At 41.6% G+C, this 26085-nt stretch overlaps 1 protein-coding gene and 1 long non-coding RNA gene across 2 annotated transcripts in view; one reads left to right on the forward strand and one right to left on the reverse strand.

The window, feature by feature from the left end:
• The window catches only part of LOC308478773, a 55000-nt gene extending 40360 nt beyond the window's left edge, over window positions 1–14640 (reverse strand). The window contains exon 1 of the long non-coding RNA XR_013987251.1: window positions 14437–14640. This is a non-coding gene — a long non-coding RNA (uncharacterized lncRNA). The remainder of the gene's footprint in view (window positions 1–14436) is intronic.
• ADGRL2 (adhesion G protein-coupled receptor L2) overlaps window positions 8669–26085 on the forward strand; it is a 242637-nt gene continuing 225220 nt past the window's right edge. The window contains exon 1 of the mRNA XM_081008513.1: window positions 8669–8691. The gene's annotated coding sequence lies outside the window, so the exon portion shown is untranslated. The remainder of the gene's footprint in view (window positions 8692–26085) is intronic.

A 26085-nucleotide genomic window follows, 5' to 3' on the forward strand; every position in this document is an offset into this window, starting at 1 on the left:
ATATAAATCTCTTTGCAACCATATGGGCCTACAAGATCTACTTTCGTTGTCCATGTCTTGCATGCAAAACGTGCCAGGTTCAGTCCCTGACAACTCAGAGTAGGAGGAAGTGACTTAGGCAGAGGGGTGAACCCCCCAAAAGTGGTGTCATTACCTGGGTGCCCCTTACTGGGAGAGACAAAGAGAGGGGTGAGATGGTGGTGAAGTCAAGGCTGCATAAATTCAGAGGTGGGATTGCTATACATCTGCACAACCTGGACCTTGCCGCCAACCTGCCTCTGTTGTTGTTGTTGTTGATTAAATGTTTATACCACCTTTCATCCAAAGATCTCAGGGCAGATAAAAAATAAAAGCACAAAAAAGAACCAAAACAACACCCACACACCCTCCCACAAACACATTTAAAAGGCCACAGAATATTAATCAGCCCAAGACCTGCTTGAAAAGGAACATTTTTGTCTGGTGCCTAAAGATGTATAACAAAGGCTCCAGACCAGGGGTTGGCAAAGTTTTTGTGGCTTGGGCCGGTTCACAGTCCCACAGATGCTGCGGTGGGCCAGAGTGTGTGCACACACGCATGCATGCATGCACAAACGCTATTTCTGGCACTCCTTCCAGAGCAGAGGAGGCGTGTGCAGCTTCCCATTGGCTACAGGAGCTTCCTGCAGCCAGTTGTAAGCCGGCCAGCGTCATGGAAGGCAGTCCCTGCTCTGCTCCGTGCCTGTTTAGCATGGGCACTGACCAATTGGGCAGCGGGGGTCTCTGACCGGCCAGCAGGGATCCATGGGCCAGTCATACGACCCCTTAGGGGCCTTAGGTTGCCAACCCCTGCTCCAGATGAACCTATCTGGGGGGACCATTTCGCAAAGCAATAGCATCAGGGACCAGGGATTTCCCCAGCCCTTGATCTAGAAAAGCTTGCTGGTCACTTCGCTGGTCACCTTTACCAGTTAACTGATGAGCTGGTAAACAGGATACTTACTATCCCTCACTGCCTATGTTCCGCTTCCTCCCAATAAGTGGCAGCAATGCTCTGTGGCTCTTGCCCACCAGGTGAGCCATTCCTGCAAGTAGGGTTGCGAAGAGGTCCTCTATGCAACTCTGGGGAGTCACTGCCAGTCAGCATAGAAAATTCTGAGCTAGACAGACCAACAGTCTGATTCAGCCATAGCTAGTTTCCAAAGATACACACACACACACACACACACACACACACACACACACAATTATGGTAGTCTGTATGTTTGTGTGTGCATCTACTGCCATGCATATGATGTCATGCGTAAATTGAACATGCAGTGTTGACACAGATAAGTGTATATGTGGTGCAGCTGATTGCCATGATCCTTCTATCCATTATTATTTTTTTGGAGGTGGAAGAATAATGAGATCAGGTATGTGCACTTGAGTGCATGCACTCAGTGGAAGTGTTCACTCTGGCCCTGCCACATGCGCAAGACTTCTAGAGTGGAGAAAGAGTGAGCTAGCTCTCAGACACATTCATTATCCAGTTCAAACAAGCTACTTTGGAGCAGAGGAACTTCAGCTGCTTTCCAGCCCTATTAAATTCTACATGTTGATCCACTGGGCACAACCTGGGAAGAATTAGGCAAGACTGGATGTTAAGTGCTTCACTGTGTTCTTAAGTCCCATTGATTTCAAGGGAACTTAAGTGCAACCATCTTTTGCTAGATTGCACCAATGGAATTGGAAAGATTGCTGGTGCGAGTAAAATTATGCACTTACAATAGGATTATGAATGCATTTCTGTCTGTAGTAATTATGGTAATTTATAACCACTTTTCAGGGGTTCCCCACCACCTCTTACTCTATTGAAATGTTTCCATTTGAGCGCCTATACATTGTGTAGCATATGTTCATAAGGAAAAGTTTAATAGCAATGAAGTCATGTTTGTGTGTTTTGCTTTTGTGTCTCTATGGTAAATCGCTTCACTTTCTTGACAAATCTTTATCCATGCCCTCTCTGTTCTTCTGCACGACATGCAAGAAAAACAAAGATCTTACTTTCAACTTATATTCAGAGAATCATTTTCAGAGCTATTAGGCATCACAGCGGGGGAAGGGAAATCAATGTTTCCTTTGATAGGGATGTATGTGAGAAAATAGTAATGCTGCATATATGATAGGTAGAAATTGCAAACAGACCTTATTTTTTTTTTCCTTCACACATGATTCTGTTTCCTCCACTCTGCCCAAACATCTCTACTGAAGCTCCCCATATTTCCTTCAAGTGTAGCCAAGAATTTACGACACAATTCCATCTTCCTCCTCCTTCATAAACCATCTGCGTTCTTTCTCAGCCAGTCCCTACTGATGAAATAACCCCGTTGATTTGCTCTGTGACATATTTTACCCACAATGCCTCTGTTTTTGTAAACTGTGGTTTCAAAGCATGATGTTTTAGATACTTCTTCATCTATGCTCCCATTTGCACTATACCTTTAAAGCACTATACCACTTCAACAGTCACAGCTTCCTCCAAAGAATCCTAGGAACTGTAGTTTGTTTAGGGTGCTGAGTGTTGTTAAGAGAACCATATTCCCCTCACAGAACTACAATTCCCAGAGTTCCCTGGAAAGAGGGATTGATTGTTAAACCACTCCAGTAATTGTAGGTTGGAGGAGTTCAACATTATGTGCATAGGTCTCCATTTGGACTCAAAGCATTAGAAGCATGGCTGCCTGGGGGCGTGGTCAGCAAGTGCATTAACATTAAAGGGGCAGGATTAATGGTGTGATCCTACTCCTTCCACACATTCAGCAAACGTGGAGTAAAGGTCCTCAAGTTAATTATAAATACAACAACCAAAATTCATCATTTTAATTCAGAACGAGGCAATTGAACTTGAGTTTATTATGGAGGCCAGTGTGGTCTTCCGAACAATTTAACTCAAGTCTCTTAAGACTTTTCTCCTGGTAGAATAGGCATCATAAGATGTACTGCTGGATAAGGGTTTAATGGTTTTTGCATTTGTTTAAAAACAAATAAGACATTGTTTTAAAAAAGATACTTTTCTCCTGGGTTTTTCACAGGCACAGCCAATTTTTCAATGATAGTTATAACACTGTTTATATATTTATATTTACTGTTACATTCCCTGGCTGCATTCCAGTGCCACAGATCCATACTCTGAGGAGAGTATAGGAATAATCCCATATACTGAGCCAAGAGGACTTAATTGCCAATGGAGGCAAAGAACTGGTATTAATTCTGGGAACTGCAGATTCTATTCTCCTAAAATAAATAAGAACAGTAATAGCAATAGCAATAGCACAAAGAATAAGAAGAAAAATCACAATCAGTGTTTTTGTATTACTTCAAGCGTTATCCATCCAGATCTGTTTTGTTTGTTTTTATATCTAGTCTTATCTTCATGTGTGAAACATAGACATCCCATTTGCTTCATGCTCAATTGTTTGCAATTTTCCCTCTGATTCATACATTTCTCCTGCTTTGGAAATGCTACACATTCCTGTAATCAGACTGTATGCCCATGTTGCAGTTGTCTGAATGATCACATTGTCTGCTGTTTGAATTGCACTCCTGCTGCTGGTTCGCTGCCCCTAATTATTTTTGTTTTAGCGTTTGTCCCTGATTTCTCAGTCAGGCAGTTGAAAGAGGCCGTGTCATCCTCTGAGAGGTGTTTAATCAAGGGATGAGTAATCAAACAAAAAGCTTTTTGGGGAGGGGTGGAAGTGGAAGAAATGATATTGTCTGGCCGGTTATTATGTTTTCTCTTCTCGACACTTAAATAGAGTTCCTGCAGAAACCCGGGGTGCTGCCCATTAGCTTGGAGGGTTGGGCTGCCTGAATAAGTGGATGGCTGCTTTGTAAAGAGGGAGTGGTAAAGGAAACAGGCTAAAAAAGAGAGAGAGAAATCAATGAAGTTGAAATACGCTCTAAGCACACCTACTTATCATCTCCTCGCACTCCACATGTCATCCAGCTGCCAAACTCTCTGAAAACATCTGGGTAGGTGGCTCTGCACGTACATGTCAGTGCGCTGATATGCGCACCCATTTGGGCATAGTCGGAAGGGACTCCGCCGGTTCCTCTGAGGTGTAGCGACATGTATCAGGGCTTGGCTATAAATTTCATTGCATTGCTGTAGCGAACAGAGAAATGAGTGAGGAAATATCTGATTAAAGTGTGCATTGCTGCTGAGGCAACCGCATGTTGCCATAGCAATCGAGATGAAATGTGCAAGGAGTGAGATAATTAAATCTAACCCCTTTAGAAGTTTTTGACAGCCTATGCACTGCCAATAAGGAGGGGGGGACGAGTTATATCTGGCATTAAAGATAAAACCCATTCCTTGTGAAAGTACAACTTCTTGTTGATTTTGTTGTTGTTCCCTTTGCTAAATGCATTGCTTCAGGTCCCTTATTTGAATGCTCCCTTTAATAATCGGATGCAGTTTTGACCTTGGCTTGTAACAGCCTGATCTGGTTTATTGTTCCATGGGAACTGCTACACAAAATATCCAGCTATATGTTTCTTCACTCTCTTACTTACAGTACAGTAAAGCCTGGCTGTCACGTCTTAGATTATGATTCAATAATATCTAGAACGTACTGCCCTCTTCAGGAACTGTCGATTAAAAAACAACAAGAACTTTCGGATGTGTTTATTGATTTATGAAGTGCAAGGAGTAAATGTGACCTTATGAGGCTTATAAGGTGCAGGGAGTTCATTGCATTTAGTGGTATGAGCAGTAAGCTAGCATACATTGGTCAGGCTGAAATGTTAATAGAAGGGGGGGGGGGAAAGTGTTGGAAAGCAACAACTTTAAAAAAAGTTGTCATGGGGTTGGACTAGTAATTCCAGAAAATAATTGGCAGCCCGGTGAAGCACTTTAGCGTGATGAGTTCTAGGGTGGCCGGGTAGCCCAAGTGCCAAAGAATTTATAGCACAGAATGTCACAAGAGACAAGAATGATGCACCTTAAAATTCAAGACTAAATTCAGAAAGGAATTTAGTTTAATTACATGTTTTATCTTAGGAAGAAGAAACAAAACTAAGGTCACTTGCAAAGTGTGCTTCCCACTTCAGTGTAGCCGGATTACATTCTAGGTTAGTAAGATTTTGAAGCAGCGAAACCACATTGGATGGGTGGAGGCTGTGGTTATTTCCTACCCTGCCACCGCCTTTGGGCAGGTGCAATACAGGTGGTGAAGGCTGCGTGACCTCTCTCTTTCCAGTGTTATTAGTGCAGGGTGGGACCTGGCTATGTGGATTCAGTAGCCATTGCTACACAGGTAATATCACCAAAACAATGATGATGCATTTCTAAGTTTGGAATTGATGTACTCAGACTGGGTGCGGTGCACTGATACCAGTTGCAGTGTCACGGACATAAGAAGCTGCATTATTATCAGAAGAGGCTGTTTGTTCATCTAATCCGGTATTACATTCTGAATCTCTGTGTAGCTCTCCGTGGTCTTTGCATCACCTGCCACCTGAGCATTTCAACTGGAGATGTCAGCAGAAGTGGATCACTAGGGGCGGGGAAGGATCCACTATGCTAGCTCCCCAGCAGGTGGGTTGCTTTTGCTTAGTGGGAGGGAAGGGTGAAGTGGCAGGGAGGTTGGCGCACTTCAAATGCAGTGGGGGGGGGCCAATTGGGCACTCCTTGCACTGCATTGACCTCATCGCCACCTTGCCCTTCCCCCTCCCCTTCCAGGTAAGCAACATTAATCCACCTACTGGGAAGCTGGTGTTGCTGTTCCACTCCACCCAGTGAGTCACTTGTGAATGAGAGGAATTGAACGTGGGATGTTCTGCATGCAGGACACATGTTCTTCCACTGAGCGTTGGTTCCACTATTGCCTAGCCCGGAGTGTCAATCAGCCAGCTTTGGAGGGGAGGGTGGGCTCAACTTCCTAGGCACCTAGCAAGCTAGGCTGCATGAGACAAGCAAGTTAGGGGGAACACACAAATGCTGATTATTATTATTATTTATTTATTTTTGAAAACAGGACAAAAGGCATCCTGTTTGGGGGCCAAACGGGACAAGGGAAATTGTGGTCCCAAAGCGTGACAATCCCATTTTTTACAAGACAGGTGGCAACCCTAGTTGGTTCCTTTTCCTATAAGGAACACAGTGACTTGCTCCCACAGTCCCCAGCTGATGGCCTATCCACTAGGCAAGACCTGAGTAGTAAACTAGGAGAAATGAAAGCAACTACCTCAACAAACCTAGATGCTTAACAACTACAGTTAGACAATGCGGGTTTTTCTTGGTCTCTGCGGTGTTTGGATTCCATGTTTCAAATCTGTCCTCCAATTTCACAAAAGAAGCCTCCATTTTTTTCCTGCCTCATCTTCAAGTCACTTTAGAGTTTATTTAGAATTTCTGTGAGCACAAAGTTTTGAGATCACCTTATTGCTGCAAGATAGCCAAGGGTGGTGTGTGTGTGTGTGTGTGTGTGTGTGTGAGAGAGAGAGAGAGAGAGAGAGAGAGAGAGAGAGAGAGAGAGAATTTCTTTCCGGTAAACATTTCTCAAGCACTCTGCAGCCAACACTCCATGCTTCCTGATCTGAAAAAGGCCCATGAGAGATATTACCTCATGATGCCTTTCCCCAGAATTTAATTGAAGTGTGGGCAACTGGGAAGGTTACAAAGTACCAGACCAACCATTGGTGAGAGCTGATTTGCAGAATGAAAGAAAGGAAACTCCCTTACTCACATGCACCCTTAGTCACCTCAAAAGTAAGTTAAGCAGCCACCCACAAACTTGCACCTAACCATGAGAATGTCTAGTAGTTCCTGTTCTACTGACCGACTTCCCTTTTCTCACTTTTCAATTTCAGCTACAGATTTCTCTTTGCATCCCTGTCTGATCCACCATATATACTGTAAGCTGGTTAAAGAAAGACAGCATAATTTTTCTGTTTTCTACTGTATCATACCAAGTTGGTGGTCCTAAATATGCTGTGATTTCCTGAATGAGCTAGAGTGAAAGGGACCTTTGCTTTTTGAGTCCATTGTCACATAAAACATCAGATTCTCTGTGCAATCTGGAGGAATTTTAAAACAGGGCCATTGCTTGTCTAATAATGGTTAGGGTCTTGGGCTTGGCTGTAGCAAATTCAGGTTCATATTTCCACTCGGCCGTGAAACTCAGTGGGTTATTAGTCACTATTTAACCTGACCTGCCTTTCAGGGGCAATCCTATATATATTGCTTTGAGCTCTTTGGAAGAATAGAATAATATGTGATACACAAATGAATTTGCTGGAGTACTAATGGCTTTAAAAAGTGTAGGAGAATGGAAAGTCCACAAATTGATTCATAGCCGTGGCTTCAATCTAATGCAAAAAGCAGCAACATTGATTTTCAACATAGGGCAAATTCGCATGACCATGATGTCTTCTCTGCACACACATAAAGTCACCCCCCATAAGTGACTTATTTCAACTGTCCTATGACAGATGCCCAGGTGGATCCTTTATTTGTGAATGTTTTCAGCAAAGGTCCCAGTTGCCTCTCAGCACATTGTGAATATGACTATGGTTAGCAACATAATGAGAGCCAGTATGATGCCTTGGTTAAAGTGTTGGACTAAGACCTGAGGGAAAGGGGTTCAAATCCCCGCTCAGCCACGAAGCTCACTGAGTGACTTGGGGGTGGTTGTTGCCTCTCAGCTTAACCTACCTTACAGGGTCGTTGTGAAGACAAAAAGAGGACACAGAGAGCCAAGTATGCCACCTTCAGCTCAATGGATGAAAGGTGGGGTATAAATCAAATGATAAACATGGCATCTTCAAGCTGCTACACATGGTTAAACTGGGTTCTAGCCTTTTCGTTAGCCTGTCTTTGCACAAATGTGGAAGTGCATCGACAGAGAAAACTCACCAAAAGCTTTAAAAGATGGAAGTCATCCCAGTGCATCTCCTTCCTCAAACACCATCTTGCCCTGGGGTGGGGGTGGGGAGATGATGGAACAGCCTGGAGAGCTGCCCACCCTGTCATTCCAGGTCTTCCAGTTGAGATGGTTTCCCTGCCACCCAGCCCTGACAACCACACCACGTGGCTGCTCAAGAACCATTTTGCTCTTAGGGAGAGAAAGATTTGGTCCTCCTTCACCCTTGAAACTTCTCTTTGCTGTTCCTTCAGTCATTTCAATTGATGATTATTGTGTGGCTATTTCTATGTAATTCACTCTATGGAGTCTGCTTGAAAAGTAATAATATAATAATATATAATAATATAAAATATAATGTATACTCTGATTTTTGTGATTACCGTATTTTTCGCTCTATAACACGCACCCGACCATAACACGCACGTAGTTTTTAGAGGAGGAAAATCCATAGGCATGCCACCCGTAGGCATTCCCTCCATAACACGCACAGACATTTCCCCTTACTTTTTAGGAGGAAAAAAGTGAGTGTTATGGTGCAAAAAATACGGTACTTTCAGGGGCCCTGAGCACCGACAGAATTTAACTAGGGCTTCCTAAATAGATATAGGATGTTTCTGGGAGACACTTTGTTTTGTATTTTGCTTTGTTTTGTGTTTCTAGCTATTGGTTTGTTTCATTTGTGTGTGGATGCTGATGTTTGGGGAGTTAGGCTCCCCATGGATAAGGGCATAATAACTAATAACATTTCTTTGCTTTCCAGGGTACTTTTGGCACAATGATAAATTTCATCTTCCCCAGAATGGTAAGCAGAAAACTATTTTCTGTATCTGACACCAATGAATACAAAGGAGAACAAGCAAAATTGTCATTTGAAAATAATGAAAATTCACTTAAAAATAAATATGCAACTTGATAAGGGTATTATTCATGCAGCTATAAACATCTGAATATTTAAACCCTGTAAAGCCATCTTTAAAATTCCCATCTAATTTTTGTCTAGTATTTTTGGTTGTTGTTTCTACAGAAACATAAAGATTTACCATCTCTGCTGGAAATGCTTTAGAAACCTGGTGTGTTCGCCAATGTGTTTTGCTGCATAATTTATTGTAATATATACATACCCACACACATAAATATGGTTTACGTTCTATCAGTTGAGAGAGGAATTGTATCTCTGCTTTAGATTGAGAGAGGGTTAGGCCTATATAATGTTTTACTGTGTTGAACTGTATAAAAATTGATCCTTATTTATGTTCCACCAGGGTTTTGCTGCATATGTGAATTTAAAATGGTATATTTTCAGAATATAGACACCACATCCTGAGTAAAAGCTGCATGCTACCATTTTGTAAAAAACAACAACACCCAGATATTTTCTAAGGTTCTCCCCAGCACTACCCCAAGACTGGGAAAAAGGCAATATTTATTCTACTCTTTGATCATAGCATCTTTGCAATCAAATAAAATGAAAAATTCATCATATTGTATGTAAAAAGGTCACCTTAAAATGAGACTTCATAGAAAAGGAGCCTGAATGAGATAAACCAACTGTTAAGGAGACTTGTGTTCAACAGCTCTTGAAATAGGCCTCTATTCCCCACCTCAACATCATCTCATTCCTCAAACATTTGGTTGGAAATAAACATAAAGCCATCATGCATTTGAACTGTTTTGACAATGGGAGAAAAATATTGCTGGAAAAAAGTAGTTTCTTCCAAGCACTAATGTAACCTCTTCTTAGTCTTACAGCTGAAAGCTTTCCTGTCTAATCCCAGAAGAAACTTTTCAAAAAAAGGCAATTATTCAAGAACTTAAATGCAAAGATGCATTAAAACAATGGAGGGCTTAAAATGTGTGCCAAGCTGATTTTCTGTTGTCTTTGATACAAAAGCAGAGGCATTCACAGGATTTAAGAAAACCTATAACATGGTTTCAAGACTGGAGGAGTTTTGTGTGTGTGTGTGAAATAAAAGTTAGATATCTTTGTTGATTCACTGAAGACAGGCTAGGGAGCTTTTGTGGTAGGGACTGACTCAATATATTGTGCTTCCCCAGGAGACTGTAGTGTGCAAGTCCAAAATGTGATCACAGAGCCCAACTAACTCTTAGATAGCACACACCACCCATGATCTCAGTATCCTCTGCCCCATGCTATGCTGGTGTCTACTGACTCAGGCCTCACCTTGAGTACTGTCAAAGACCCTGTATCCTTTGCATACAAATGGGCCTATTGGCATGAGGTAACTGTCAATACAGATCATATAATGCCTTCACCTGTTAAAGCCACCCCTAATGCGAGAAGTGAAGTTAGAGGGAACCAGGTGGAGGGCCTTCTCAGTTGTGGAATGCCCTCCCATCAAATAAACAATTATCTGATTTTTAGAAGACATTTGAAAGATGTTTGATGTTTTTATTTGCTGGAAGCCGCCCTGAATGTCTGGGGCAACCTAGTCAGATGGGTGGCTGCTTCTTCTTCTTCTTCTTCTTCTTTTTCTTCTTATTATTATTAATATTATCCCTGCATCCTTTGTTTATGTTGGCAACGCATAAGGTTTTTCGGGGTGAACAGTACAGAATGAGAGAATCCTTTGTCTTTAGGTGCAAAATGAATCACTTCTATCCATGTCAGGGCTGAGGACTATATATAAAACAAGGAGCTGTCTCATTGTCTTGGTTGGCTGCCAAAGCTTTCCTATGGTGAAAGAAGTGGGAGAACCGGGTCAGTAGGTGTAGTGCCAAGGCTGACTTTCAGAGAGAAGGGTGTCACACTTAAGAATTGTTTCAGTGAGACTATCACAGAATATGAATCAGCAAAGAGATGCACCCAGTACCTTATGAAAAACTCCAAAGGACATTTTATTCAAAGTGGTACAGAGGCAGACAAACGATAAGCAAAGCTTAATTGTCACTCTGTCCTGAAAACCGGGGAGCATAAACTGAGGCACCCAGAGGTCACTAGCATCTTAAAGCACGTATTTCTGGTGACTATTCAAGTTGCTCTGTGTAGGGGCTAGCAATAAATCTGCTAGTGCATTGGCAAAGCTAAGCAAGGTCTGGTTTCAAAGTGAATGGGGAACTGTGTGTTGAGATTCCTGCATTTGCAAGGGGGGCGTGGGTGGCGCTGTGGTCTAAACCTCTGAGCCTCTTGGGCTTGCCGATCAGAAGGTTGGTGGTTCATATCCCCATGACGGAGTGAACTCCTGTTGCTCTGCCCCAGCTCCTGCCAACCTAGCAGTCTGAAAGCACACCAGTGCAAGTAGATAAATAGGTACTGCTATGGTGGGAAGGTAAATGGTGTTTCCATGCATTCTAGTTTCCATCATGGTGTTCCGTTGCGCCAGAAGTGGTTTAGTCACGCTGGCCACATGACTCGGAAAGCTGTCAGCTTGAAAGAGAGATGAGTTCTGCAACCCCATAGTCGCCTTTGACTGGATATAACCGCCATGGGGTCCTTTACTTTTACCATTTTTTTACCTATTTGCAAGGGTTTGGACTACATGAACCTTGGTGGTCCCTTTCAACTCTACAATTCTATGATTTCTTCTTTGTAGCTTACCCTTCCCAGTCCAGGTAGATGCTCACCCCCACCACAAGTTTCAGTATGACCTCCCTCTTCCTTCCTTTTTCTCCCACACAACCATTCCTGGAAGCAAGAATTACCTAATTTGAGGCAGGCCTTCCCAAGGCATTGCCACAGGTGCTCTTTCATTTTCATGGCTTGGCCCCGGAAGATATCAATATTATTCGTAATCCGAGTGGGTGTGTGAGGCTAGGCAGGTTGCCTTGTCTTTCCCACACCACTGAGCAGCCTCTCATTGGATAAAGGCTCACACGCCCTGGCACTTTTCAGTGAAGCACTTCCTGAACCAGACAACAGGCCCACTCTTCTCACTGACTCACTCAGATCACCATCACTCTAAACTTGTGGCTCCATCTTGCTTTCAGATGCTGCTTGGGTTCTCCTGCAGTGCGGTTCTAGACCTCCCAGGAATGATCAGGGCATAGATGACAGTTTCTGACTGCCCCTGAGGTGATCTAGGTCAGTGTTTCCCAACCTTGGGCCTCCAGCTGTTTTCGAACTACAATTCCCATCATCCCTGACCACTGGTCTTGCTAGCTGAGGATTATGGGAGTTGTAGTCCAAAAACAGCTGGAGGCCCAAGGTTGGGAAATGCTGATCTAGGTCACTGAGGGTGTTCTTTTTACATCTTTCCTTCTTCCACATTGCCTGCATTGCAGGATAAGCCAGAGAAACAGAAAAACTGGCTCTGTGAGCATTGTTTGCTCAAACAATGGAAGGTGTGTCCACATGAAGAAGCTCATTCCAGGCCAGGGGAAGGAAGCAGGGCTGAGCTGTTCATTCCTCTCATTGTATCCTACAGATTCTGGAACAAACAGCCAGAATTAGTCCTCATTTCCACGTGATCATGTGCATCATCGTCTTTTATTATTTGCTAAATATTTACAGTTTGCTAAGGAGCATGAAACTGAACTAAAGTCATTTAATGTTTTTATTTTATTCTTGTCTTGTTCTTTCTCTAAGAAGCTCAGGACAATCTACATGGCCCACCATGATGCCCCCCCCCCCCTTAATTCGCACAAGCACCTGGTGAAGTTGGTTAGCCTAATAGAGAGTGACTGGCCCAAGATCGCCTAGTGAGCTTCATAACTGAGTGGGGATTCGAACTCATCTCCCCCAGGCCTTGGTCACTACAACAACACTTTCTACCCAATATCACTCATGTGGGGAAGGGCATTTGCAAGAAGTATATTTACTGAGGACAGAATCACTTGCTATTGTAGCAAACATATGCTCCCGAACCTATTTTTTGCTGTAATGACATTAATACAGGAAAGAACAGAAAAAAGTAGGCAGGTGGGATCCTTAACCTTTCCCATGCCCACCACTCTCCCCTACAAATGCTTCTAAAAGTTCCCCCCCTCCTCCCCCTGAGTTAGCTTTACTTTCAGTCTCTACCCGATGAAGGAAAATGATCTTGGGTGGACATTGGTGTGATTAAGCACCTCTTCCTTCCTGCTTTCCAACTCTCTCTTGTAACTTACTAAGCCGTGTATTCAGGCATCTTGACAAACAGGTTTGGGAATAAGCATTTGCTGAGATAATATGTAGTTTTGCCTCCAACTGAACAGGTAAGCACTGTGGTCAGATCTTTGATTCTGTGTATGGTATAGTATGGATGTGATCTAAGAGGCGCTATGGGGAGATCCCCCCCCCCCACACCCGGCAACAAATCGGGGGAGGATTTACACTGGGGAAAGGGAGAAAAGAATTCCACAAACTTTTTCAGCACGTCATGTTCCCAACTTTCAAAGCGGCCACATGAGGCTACTGATTAGGTTCCCCCACCCCCAAACATACACACATACACAATCTTAATCACAGATCTGGTCACAGCTAGTTTGACTCTGAGCTGATAAACCAAGAAGACCACAGTTATTAGTGTGTGGCGGGGTAGAATGATGTTTAGTGTTTGGGGTGGGGTGAGCAAGGATGAGACTTTGCATGATTATCTTTTACTTCTGAGGCTGAATCCTGGACAAAGTGCTAGTTTTTTGGCCAAAAAAAATAAATCTGTCTATTCATTAACAGAACACTAAATATTAAAATGAGGTTGTTAGTCAATTTCTCATTTATTCTCACGTCTGGACTTGTGTTGTGTTCAGGGTCATTAAACCACTCGTTTGATATTTTTTCACATAATAAAACCCAAACTGAACTCACCCATATCATTTCCATTGATGTAGTTAAGGGTGTTTTTGTTTTGCTTTAAGGGTTTTTGTTGTTGTTATTGTTTCTAGATCATATGTAGGGTGATAAATGTCAGATAGCCAAAGAAAATAAATTGTGGAATGTAATTAATCTGCACCTTTAACAAAACACACTTTCTTTCTCATTTCCACCTCTTGCTGTGCTTAATGAATAAAGATTAAATGCACATTACTATGAATAGTCAAAGCATTCTAGGTTTTAATCAAAATGTTTTTCCTGCACTCTGTATGCTAATGAATGATCTGATACCTGTAAATGTTAAATGCAGACCATATACTGCCGAGAATTTCATTACATATCAGCAATATTATTATTTTTTAAGGTTAAAAACTTCCATTCATGCTCTCCAGTCCATGCATATACCACATGCATTCTAGCACACAGCTTAGATTGTAAGATCCTCAGAACAGGCTGCTGCTGTTGTTGTTAACTGAAACAATATCATATACATTAGCGCTGCTATGTAAATAATAAATAAACAATAACACTTTCATGGGAACGTCTGTAAATTCCTGCAAACCATGTTAGATTGTGGCTTTTACCTCTCAGAGAAATGTAAAATATCTATATTTCTTCTTATACGTTAGAAATAGCTTTGGGGATGCTGGTGTCACTTAACTGTTCAGTTCATTTTTAAGGAATGAAATTCGTCTTAATTAGTAAAAACAATAGATGGATAGGCTCCTCTCTCTCTCTCTCTCTCTCTCTCTCTCTCTCTCTCTCCCCCTCTTATTTTTCAAGAGGTAGTTCACTCACTGTGCAGCTTATCAGCTGTAGATTATCCCGATAAATGACAAGTTCTTGTCTCCAGCTTTGTAACCTCTTTGTCAGACATCACCTTGTTCGACCAAATAGCTTACTTGATGTGCGGCTGCCCCAATTGTCTGGCACCCTACCATAGCTGGGCTATATGCCAGCTTGAGCTTCACAACTATTTATGGCTTTGTGCATTCAAAGTTCAGCTATGCAAATCACAACTATTAAAAAAAGAAGGCACTGCAGATTTGTTTTTGAGATGTATTATGTGGCTCGCAAGGTCAAATCATTTGTTTTCTCTCCAGTAAAATACAGTTTTGTCAGTAATGATCGAAAAGATCATCACCTTTTTTTTAAAGCTGAGTCAAATTGAATGTAAACATCTCTTCACTCCTCTGCTACAATCATGTGGCACACTTTTAACAGTGCAAAGAGAAGAAAGGGGGCATAGAATACAAGATGGCATGCAAAAGTAACTTTTGTAGTGCATAATTAATAATGAGGACAGGGGAGAACCCTACAAGTTTGGAGAAAATGGTGAACATGGGAGGGCCAGTTTTGAAGTTTAAATTTTCACCCACCAAACTGGATAAGGACAAGGTGGAAAGAAACATTCTGCAGCAACTTAGGCTGTTAATTTTTTTCTTAGTTGGACTCCTGTGCATTTCACATATTACTTAGATTTTCTTCCAGGGATTGTCTTGGTAGGGAGATATTGTTGTTACAGGAAAATGTTTACTTGTTAAATTTGTGCTTGTCTTGCAACTGTCAAGAAAAGAAAAGAAAATGGAAGTCAAATAAAAGTCTTGGGTGACAAACAAAAACCTGGCAACATAGAGACTCTTTTTCAATCCTACCTGGAGATGCCAAAAATTGAATGCATATGCCTTATCTATAAACCAACCCAACTTGCCATGTTACCTGATAATGGAACAATCCCAGAAATCTTTATAGCTTGGGAGATTTAGAATGCCTTATGCAGTCCATGTCTACTTAGAAATAAATCCCACTGAGTTCATTAGGATTTGCTTCCAGGTAAGTGTGTATAGGATAGCAACCTTAATCACACACAAATTCTTCCTTCCCAGGGCTTAAAGTTAGTTGGTCCTACTGACACCCATGGAGCCATAATTAGCCAGTTGTTATAGGACTAGCCACCATGTGTGGCAGGCTGTGGGAGTCCAAGGTCTTGCAATAAAAGACAGCCAGACTCCTTTCCTTCACCAGCATTCCCACAATGCATTGCAACTGCTGCTCAAAGTGTGTGGACAGGCCTTTCAACAGAGCCATGGTCACAGGGTATGTAAGGCACAAGCTCCTTCCCAGACCATCCTAGTGTCCCTATTTTTCAAGGACAGTCCTGGTTTTACAGAAGCCATTCTGGTCCCGGAATGTCCCACTTTTCCTTTGTTGTTGTTGTTGTTTAGTCGTTTAGTTGTGTCTGACTCTTCGTGACCCCATGGACCAGAGCACGCCAGGCCCTCCTGTCTTCCACTGCCTCCCGCAGTTTGGTCAAACTCATGCTGGTAGCTTCGAGAACACTGTCCAACCATCTCGTCCTCTGTCGTCCCCTTCTCCTTGTGCCCTCAATCTTTCCCAACATCAGGGTCTTTTCCAGGGAGTCTTCTCTTCTCATGAGGTGGACAAAGTATTGGAGTCTCAGCTTCAGGATCTGTCCTTCCAGTGAGCACTCAGGGCTGATTTCCTTAAAAATGGATAGGTTTGATCTTCTTGCAGTCCATGGGACTCTCAAGAGTCTCCTCCAGCACCATAATTCAAAAGCATCAATTCTTCGGCGATCAGCCTTCTTTATGATCACTTTTCCTTAGGACATCCCTATTTTCATTGGAGAAATGTTGGAGGGTATGGAGTTATGTGACCCCTGAGCCAAGGAGATAAGTAACTGTACAACCTTTAGAAGACATTTGAAAGCAGCCCTGTATAGGAAAGACTTTTTAAAGCTCAATATTTTATTATGTTTTTCTATATGTTGGAAGCCACCCAGAGTGGCTAGTGCAACCCAGCCAGATAAGTAGGGTATAAATAATAAAATTATGGTGATGGGGTGGAATACGAAATGTTGGAGGATATGCACCACACTGGTTTAGCCAGCTTAGTTGTGCTTTTGGAGGCTCAGAAAGAGCTTTCCTTTCTTTTTTCTTTTCTTCTTTAGGGGATGGCGAGGCTCATAATCTAGCATAGTTTGGGGAGCCCCAGTGTGACCAACACTTTACTGGTATCTTTACACTGAGACGCTTTTACATCTCCTGTGCCATTGAAGGAATTCTCTTTTCTATTTAAGTTTCTACACCACACCCATCGGCTTGGTAGCCAGACGGCGCCCGAAATGAAAATGTAAACATTGCACAACTGTGAAGAGAGATAAAAGTACACAAGCTCATGGAGACTGCCACTTAGTCTGTGTTTGTCTGTGGCACCTTATTGTTTGCTGTGGGTTGCTGGCTGGAATACAACAGGCTGCTGGAAATCCTAATAGGAGACATTATTTTCAATGCTGGCAGTTCCAAAGAGCTTGCTCCTGTCTCTGGTTATCCATTGTGATTTAAATGACAGCGGGGAACTCAGGTCTGCGTGGTCCATGGGAATAACAGGCATTTTCTTTGCATAAAGGTAAAGGGTAAAGGGCCCCTGATAGTTAGGTCCGGTCACGGATGACTCTGGGGTTGCAGCACTCATCTCGCTTTACTGGCCGAGGGAGCCGGCGTACAGCTTCCGGGTCATGTGGCCAGCATGACTGAGCCGCTTCTGGCAAACCAGAGCAGCGCACAGAAATGCTGTTTACCTTCCCGCAGGAGCAGTACCTATCTGTGTTGTCTGTGTGTGGTTTCGAAGACATTGCTGTTCTCAAACCCAAGCGAAGCAAAGGAGGATCCCCCCCCCAACACATGCACGTTTTCAGTTTCCCTATGAATAATATAGAGAAAGCTGCAAAGCTGAATGGTCTTTTGGCACCATTGAGCAATGTTGGTCCAGCCACCAGAAATGACGTAACATCAGCAAATGTGAAAAAGTTCAGCTTGCTTAATGGCTGAGCAAACGTTTTCATGCCAGGGATCCCAGGTTCATTCTCAGGCCTCCAGACCTTCCATGTGTCCCTACTTTCCAAGGACAGTCCTGGATTTACAGAAGCTGTTCCAGTTTCAAATTTGATTCTGGAATGTTCTGCCACATACATTAGAGATGTACTGTCTGCTAGAGGAGATAATATTGGCCTATGCTGACCAGTTGTCAGAACCTATATAAAGCAGCTTCCTAGATGAAAGCCATGAAATCACAGAATATTCATTTTTTTGTAATATAAACTAAATAGTTCTCTCTTATGAATTATGGTCTAGTTCTATAGTCCGGGGGGGGGGGCTAGGTATTTATGTGGCCAAACCTAGTTTCCTATGAAACTTTATCACTGTCACAGGAAAGAGAAAGGAGGTGTCTTCATGATTGTCACAAAAGCCTGCCAATTGGCATTCGACATCGTCAACTTCTCCTGGAAATTGAGAAAAACCAGTTGCGTCTGGTTTTGATGCAATTTTCAGTTTATAGATCTATCCTAAAAGAGGTGGCTTAGACTTTCCATTCAAGGTATATACATCTGTCTTGTGCCTGAGTCGAGCAAAGAGCCTGCAGAATGAATAAAGAAACTTTTCCATTCAGCCCAGGCCAGATTTTATCAGTTCAAAGTGTAGACTTTGGACCTTTATTAATACCTACAAAGCTATGGAACTTATCAACTGTTAAATGACTATCCTTTAGTCAATTCACTTGAAAAGAGCAGCATGTTCAAAGAAACTCCCAGAAAACATGGCTAAGATAAACACTTCAAAAAAAATCTGTCCCATAGACATCCTATTTAAAAGCTTCTTGAAAAACATAACTTTCAATAACATTAGCATTTCGGTTTTCAAGAAGCCTAGATTGAAATTGAATTTCACTTTTTCTGTATAGTCTCTGTGTGTGTGTGTGTGTGTGTGTGTGTGTGTGTGTGTGTATATATATATATATATATATATATATACACAACAACAACAACAACAACAACAGAAATGATCTATTCTGCAAAAAAAAGCTTTAACAAATTTATTCTGGCACTCTTCACCATGGAGGCTAGACTTTTTCTAAAAAAAAATTTAAAAAATGGAATACAGTTTTAATGTATAAAGGTTATTCTCAACTCCCCTCTGTGCTATAGTTTTCATATATAACTCAAGTAAGGACAACTTGTTATTAAAGAAGCCAGCAGGTGTTCTTCTCTCTGAAACATACTAAATAAAGAACTCTAACTGATTGTGTTGGCTGCATGCTCTGGAGGGGAAAAAGAGAAATTAAATAATGAAGGTAGAAACTTTTCAACAGGGACCTTGCTTTGGTAAAAGCAAAAGATTTTGTCGGAGCTAGGAAGTTCAGTAACAAAAATTTGGGCTGAGTTGCTTGGTAGGGGGGTTTTTACATTCTTTTGGAAACATGGGTGCTTCTAGATGGGGGCACTTTGAATGCTAGCTTCCCTCTAAGTCAGTGATGGCCAAACTTGGCTCTACAGCTGTTTTGGGACTACAATTCCCATCATCCCTGACCACTGGTCCTGTTAGCTAGGGATGATGGGAGTTGTAGTCCCAAAACAGCTGGAGGGCCAAGTTTGGCCATCACTGCTCTAAGTCATGTATATTCAGTGCCATTTCAATGCTTGCCATCTATTCTTGTGGGAAGAGAGACTGTATCTGAGTAGTTTTTCTGTCCCTCCCTCAATCACACCTCCCACTCTCTCTATTATCTTTTCTCATTCTGTACATGCATGCACCAAAAGTGTTGGTCAAAGGGCTTGCGAGTTAAAGCTCTAGACGATGCCATGAATGAGCTTGCACATGCCGTATATATGATTGTACAGAAGACCACTCAAAGAACAGCAGTCATGGGAAAGTGCAACTTTGCTTTATTGAGATTCCTTGAGAGGATGGAATCATTATTAAACCAGTTCACATCCAGAGTATCAAATATGTTCTAAACCAGCACTCAGGGAACTGCATCAGTTTCTTTGCAAATTTGTTTCTCCGGTGGGCACGATGATATTTCTTCACCCAGTAGGGGAGCTATTATATATATATATGTATGTATATTTACTTTGGGCTTTGCCATGTCAGTAATAAAAGCCATGTGTACGTAAATGTGAAAGAAATTAGGGGAAAGTTCTAATTATGGAGTTGCAGCGAAGCATAATTGAGGCCACTGAACTCAGTGCTTTTTGGAAAATCATCAAATCTATCCTAGGGTGAAGGTTGCACAAAACTCTCCTTTGGATTCAGAACTAGTGACTGACCAGCATGCCATTTGGGATCTGGAAGTAAGCCAGTGAGAGGGAACTCTTTCCCCGGCTCCCGGAGGTTGACCAAACTTCAGTCGCTTCTTTAAAAATTGTGTAAGAGCTTGTGTAAGAGTTTTATTATTTATTTGGTTGGTTGATTGCTTTGTTTGGTTTCAAAATCCTCAGGCTGCCTCTCCAAAGAAAGACTCGAGTCTCAAAGGAGCAAGAATAAAGCCATCCAATAAAACAATTGAAACAAAATCTTCAATGTATTAAAAGCACTGTAACCAATAAAAACAGCCAACACGATAAAACACACAAGAGTAGCTTATTTTCCCAGCTTGCTAGGCCCACTGCTAATATCCTCCCCAGTGCTTATTTGCCAGGCTTCATCTTTGGCTTCCTTTCACTGCTTGGTTCAGATGTGGCTTTCGAGGGATGCCTTCAGGGAGGATGACTCCTGAATGCAGTTGTGTGCTGCTTTGCTGGGCATGAGGAAGTATGTGCCGTGTTCTGCTGCTTGTTTTGATATTCATGAGTTGACGATTATGATTTTGATAGCATATTTTTTATTTTAAAAATGATAGAGCTTTAAAAATATTTTTTCCATTTGTTTAGGGTTTTTTTTTAAAGACATACAGTGTCATGGAAACCATAATATAGGTCTTACTTCTTCCAGTAGAAGTCCTCACTTCCTTTTTCTCCAGGAATTTTCAACAGGGCTGAATGGAGACCTTAATGGGTGAATGACATGAGGAAGATGGGTGGTTCCTAGGAGCAGTCATGTCCTAAGACAGGCTTCCTCAACCTCGGCCCTCCAGCTGTTTTTGGCCTACAACTCCCATGATCCCTAGCTAGCAGGACCAGTGGTCAGGGATGATGGGAATTTTAGTCTCAAAACACCTGGAGGGCCAAGGTTGAGGAAGCCCATCCTAAGATATGTAGCCCCCTCCCCCAACCCTCCCCCACACTCAGTAGGTTAAGCTAGTGTGGCTTTACATTAGTTTATAAATAATATGCCGTAATAATAATGTTAGTGGGCATTTCAGTCCGCTAGCTTTGTTTCATCCTGCACCGAGGTGATAAAGTGGATTGGGGAAACCTAAATGTCGCTTAGCTTGATTTACAATTCACTTACCGGTAAGTAGAAATATGTAGACTGAAGCTGATTTGCCATTTCCATTAAGCTGATTTTAGTCAGCTTAACTGGCTTGTGGATAGGGTATCTCTTTATGTTAGTTAGTGTATATTATAGGGGGGGAAATAAACAAAACCCACTTTCAAGTCTCCAGGTTAATTCACACCTTTTTAAAGAACCATTTATGATCCGTTTTTTTCCTTTTAGAAGTGAAATTCAGCAACATACTATTGCAAAGGTTCTGTTCCCACAAATATTATCAGCTTGAGAGGAATGACCTCCTATCCCTCTCTGCGCATTCTATGGGTTCTCCCAATGCCCCCCTCCTCAGCCAATTTCAGGGGGCACACAAGGGAAGGAGGGGGAAGCCCCATTACACAAGCAGAAGCTCTTACACAGGGAGTCCACTGATGGAATTAATTTGGTGAATCCCACCCCCATGTTAACGATTATACATTAAAAAAATAAAATAAAGAGCAAAGAGCAAACATTAAGTGTCGTTTGGCTCTTCCATCTTCTTCTTAATTGCAGAAAGTCAACCTAAAAATGCTTTAAAACAGACTTTTATATAATCATGTAGCGTATCCATGTCCCCCTTTTATTAGAAATGCGTTTTCTGATGCCATTTGAAGATAATTGACAGTTAACATCAAATAGCTAATGAAAAGCTTCCCTTGCCTTGTCAAAGCGGAGCTTTATGAGGCCAAACTCAGCATCCTCTGAAGCTTGTGGAAAGAGCTCTGTTAACTTCAATAGGAGCAGGATTGTGCCAAAGGGCTTATTGGAAAGTGAGTTATGTAAATTGTATACACATTAATAACGAGCCTCTTTAAGATAAAATGCAACTCAGCATGCTCACAATGAAGTCAATAATATGGTGCCAACAGCTCTTCATTCTCATTTAAGACTCACATGATTACGAACAGGAAGCGACTTGAAAATATTATTTCTATTGTTCTTTGTATAGTACTTTCTGGGTGCAGCAACTTCAAGAAACCTGTGGTGAGCATTGCCATTCCACTTTACAGATGGCAAAACTGAGATGGAAAAATAATAGAATTGTAGAGTTGGAAGGGAACCCAAGGGTCATCTAGTCCAGCGTTCTGCAATGCAGGAATCTCCGCTAAAGCATCCATGACAGATGAGCATCCAGCCTCTGATTAAAAATCTCCAAAGAAGGAGAGTCCACCAGTGCTCAGTGAATTCAGTGAAAGTTAAAACATTGGTCTCCAAAAGCTTAATCTTCATTAATTTGGGCAGAGTCAAGAGCTCAGAGGTATAATATGCTCCATCTCATGCTTCCTGAATCTCATGGTGGGTTGCACTGCACAGAAGCTATAGAATAGAATAGAATAGAATAGAATAGAATAGAATAGAATAGAATAGAATAGAATAGAATATGTCGTATAACCAGTGCTTTTTTCTGGAGGGGACGCAGGGGCACACATACGCCTAAACATTTTGTGAATCTATGTTTGGCCTCATTGAGGGGCAGTATTTCAATATGAGTAGGAAAATGAAGAGTACCCCTAAACATTTGTTTAGAAGAAAAAAAAAGAAGCAGTGCATATAACAGTATAAGCTATAATAAAGTGTTCATTTTAAGGTTCTACAACCTTGTTTGTGCTGCAAGAGAGTACTTCTTCTCTTTACATCCTTTACTTCCAAAATAGTATTCAAGGCAGCAAGCAAAGCGTTCATCCAAAATGCCATTAAAATTAAAATCAAAAATTCTGAAAGCCTGGATAAAAAAATAAGAACTAGACGGACACTAACACAGCTACCCTTCTGGAAATATTTGTGTATATTTCATTGTTTTCATCATGCCCTATGAATCCTTCACCTCTAGCAGCAGTTAACAAATCCCCTCTCTCTCTCTCTCTCTCTCTCTCTCTCTCTCTCTCTCTCTGTGTGTGTGTGTGTGTCTGCGTGTGTCTTTGTGTATTTATATAGATCAATAGTAACAACCCCTATGGATATTGAAATACTTCCTCTTCCATTACTAGCATTTGCTGAAATCATTGCCCCACCAGCATGACCACCCTATTTTAGAAGTTAAAAGATGTAAGGTACACAGGCCTCGGTCCTGTATACCTGAAGGAGCATCTCCACCCCATCGTTCAGCCTGGACACTGAGATCCAGCACCGAGGGCCTTCTGGCAGTTCCCTCATTGCGAGAAGTGAGGTTACAGGGAACCAGACAGAGGGTCTTCTTGGTAGTGGCACCCGCCCTGTGGAACGCCCTCCCTTGATATGTGAAGGAAATAAGCAGCTATCTTCTTTTTAAAAGACATCTGAAGGCAGCCCTGTTTAGGGAAGTTTTTAATATTTAATGCTGTATTGTTTTTAACACTTGATTGGAAGCCACCCAGAGTGGCTGGGGAAACTCAGCCAGATGGGCGGGGTATAAATATATTATTATTATTATTATTATTATTATTATTATTAATTATTAATTATTAATTATTATTATTATTATATAGAACATACAGTAAAGTGAATAGGTCACAACCAGAAACATTAATTTACATTCCTTTGATTTAAGGATTTTAAAAACATGCACTAGAATGCGACTTTAAAGCTCTATTTCTGCAAACACTTGATTGTATATTCCATCTGAACAATTGTTTGGGGGTTGTAAAAGTTACTCAGGTGCATTAAAAAATTGCCCAAAGGGATCCTTTGTCTAACTTAGTCAACTTAAAAGATTTGTTCATTTTGATTTAATTTATACTGTGGATTCTTCTTCCGGAGTTCCATGTCCCAGTTTACCAAAAGTCTACACATGAATAGTCTCATTAACTTCAGTTAAAATAATGAATTGCTTAAGAGTAAATCTGTATATGGTTTCTGAATTCGAGGGCATACAAATTTGCATTAATTTTCTTTGTTTTTATTTAATGCATTTATATATTTGCCTTCCCCATTAATTTTCCAAGGTGACTCACGTGAAAAACATCTCGTCGTAAAACAACCTACACCACAAGATCAATCTTAACACATGAAATATAACAATGAACACAAATACAACCAATAAAAAACAGCTCAAAGAAGAAAGGCATTCTCTTTCAGCCCCTAAAAGAGATTAGCAAAGGAACTAAGCACACTGACTGGGGGTAGTGTTACAACCAAAAGGGATTTGCTTTGACCTCAGTAGAGCGGCTTACCTAACCTCTGAAGTTGAAGACACCTGGAACATGGATGAAGATCTCAGTGGAAGGGCAGGAAGAGATGGGTACATGTGATCCCTCGTATACCCTTAAACCAAGCTATTCAGGGCTTTAAATACCAGCACCAGCACTTCAAACTAAGTATTGAAAGTCACTGGACCCCTGGATAATACACTGGTGTGAGCTGCCCCTGTTAATAATCTTACCAAGGTATCTTGGAACCAGCTGTGGCTTCCAGACACATTTCGAGCTCATTGTAGTAACCTAACCTGAAGAAAACCAAATTGTGGATAACTGTGGTGAAGTCATCATTCAAGGGGGATCACAGCTGGTGCCCTGCAGTTGGTGGGAAATGCCTTGGTTCACATGTGAAACCTGAGCATCCAAAAACAGGGCTGGTTATAAATGCATATGTAAGCTACAATCTTGGTCCTCCAAAGAATCATAGGTTGCAAGGGTCCCTGAGGATCAGCTCATCCAACCTCTTAAAATGCAGGAATTGCCATCCTTTGCATCCTGGCAGGGTGGGACATGACCTGGAAACTGTACACTGACTGCAAAAATGTAGACAAGGTATAAAAGAGCAACAAAATTCTTATAAAAATGGAGAACACAAGGAGCCTGTCATCCCTGACCATTGGCCATGGGGGCTGGGGCATTGGAGTCCAACAGTATCTGAAAGGCTATATGTTTCCCAGACCTGAACTAGGAGATAGTAACACCAGAAGCTACCAAGTCAGACTACTGGTCTATCAAGCTTGATTGATACTGGCAGTGACTCTCCAGGATTGAGGCTGGAGACTTATTCATGCAAAGCATGTGATCTCTCACTGACCAGAAACAAATACAGTCGTACCTTGGCAGTCGAAAGGAATCCGTTCTGGAAGTCTGTTCAACTTCCAAAACGTTCAGAAACCAAAACATGACTTCCGATTGGCTGCAGAAGCATTCTGCAGCCAATCAGAAGCCGTGGAAGCCACACCAGATGTTTGGCTTCCAAAAATCGTTCAAAAACCGGAACACTCACTTCTGGGTTTCGATCATTCAGGAACAGATTTGTTTGGGAACCAAGGCATTCGGGATCCAAGGTACAACTGTAACCTATTCTACAGCTCTAACTACTGGGGGTCTTCTAGACAGTGAACAACAAATTTCAAAACCTATTATGCCAAACCTACACAACTTTTGAGACATTAAACTTTAAAAAGTTTGCAGTCATTCCTATAAGTAGCCCACTTGTTTGGTTGGTGAGCTGTACTGTATTTAGTTTGGCAGGTTGCTTGTTGTACGGGCTTTATATTATGCGCCAGTGTTTGAAGGGGAAAACAGAAAGAAAGAATGTACGTATGATTAAATGTTTATTAAAATTAAAATATTCAAGTTTTAATTATGCTTAATTGTATATAATTAAAATGGGAGGATTAGGGAAATTAATAAACATTTCATCTGAGATTAAGCAAAATCAAAAGGACATGTTATAGAACAATACTTCCTCTCTCTCTCTCTCTCTCTCTCTCACACACACACACACACACAAAGTATATGTATTAGACTTTGCTATCTGACATGTCTTTTGAAAACTTAAAGGCCCAGCCTAACATTCTTGTGTCTACTGATAATTAAATTCCTGAAATATTAATTGTTCTGAAAAGTCAAATCCACTTACCAGGCCCTTGTTCACTTCTACGATGCTTATGATGGCAGGCCACACTGATGTTCAGAGCCAATATCCCCTTAAAGTGCATCTGCTTCACATTATAATATAAAATATATAATCATTATATTGCTTCAGTGTTTAATATTTGCCCTTTGGTGTGTAGATGGAAAGTTTGACAAATAGAGGCGTCATTGTGCTTTGGCTCAGAATTAGCAATGCACATTGACTGATGCAGAGGAAAACTTGTGATTCCTGTTCCTCCGTTTCTCCATCTTGTTTGAAATAGAATTTCCATACCTCCCTTGCTTGGAAGATGTGCACATTCTAGTTGGATAAATAGAAAGGAAGATTCCTGGCTTGTGATCCCCAT

This window comes from Podarcis pityusensis (genome assembly GCF_964106645.2).
Source record: "Podarcis pityusensis genome assembly, chromosome: 6".
In the NCBI taxonomy this organism is placed as follows: domain Eukaryota; kingdom Metazoa; phylum Chordata; class Lepidosauria; order Squamata; family Lacertidae; genus Podarcis; species Podarcis pityusensis.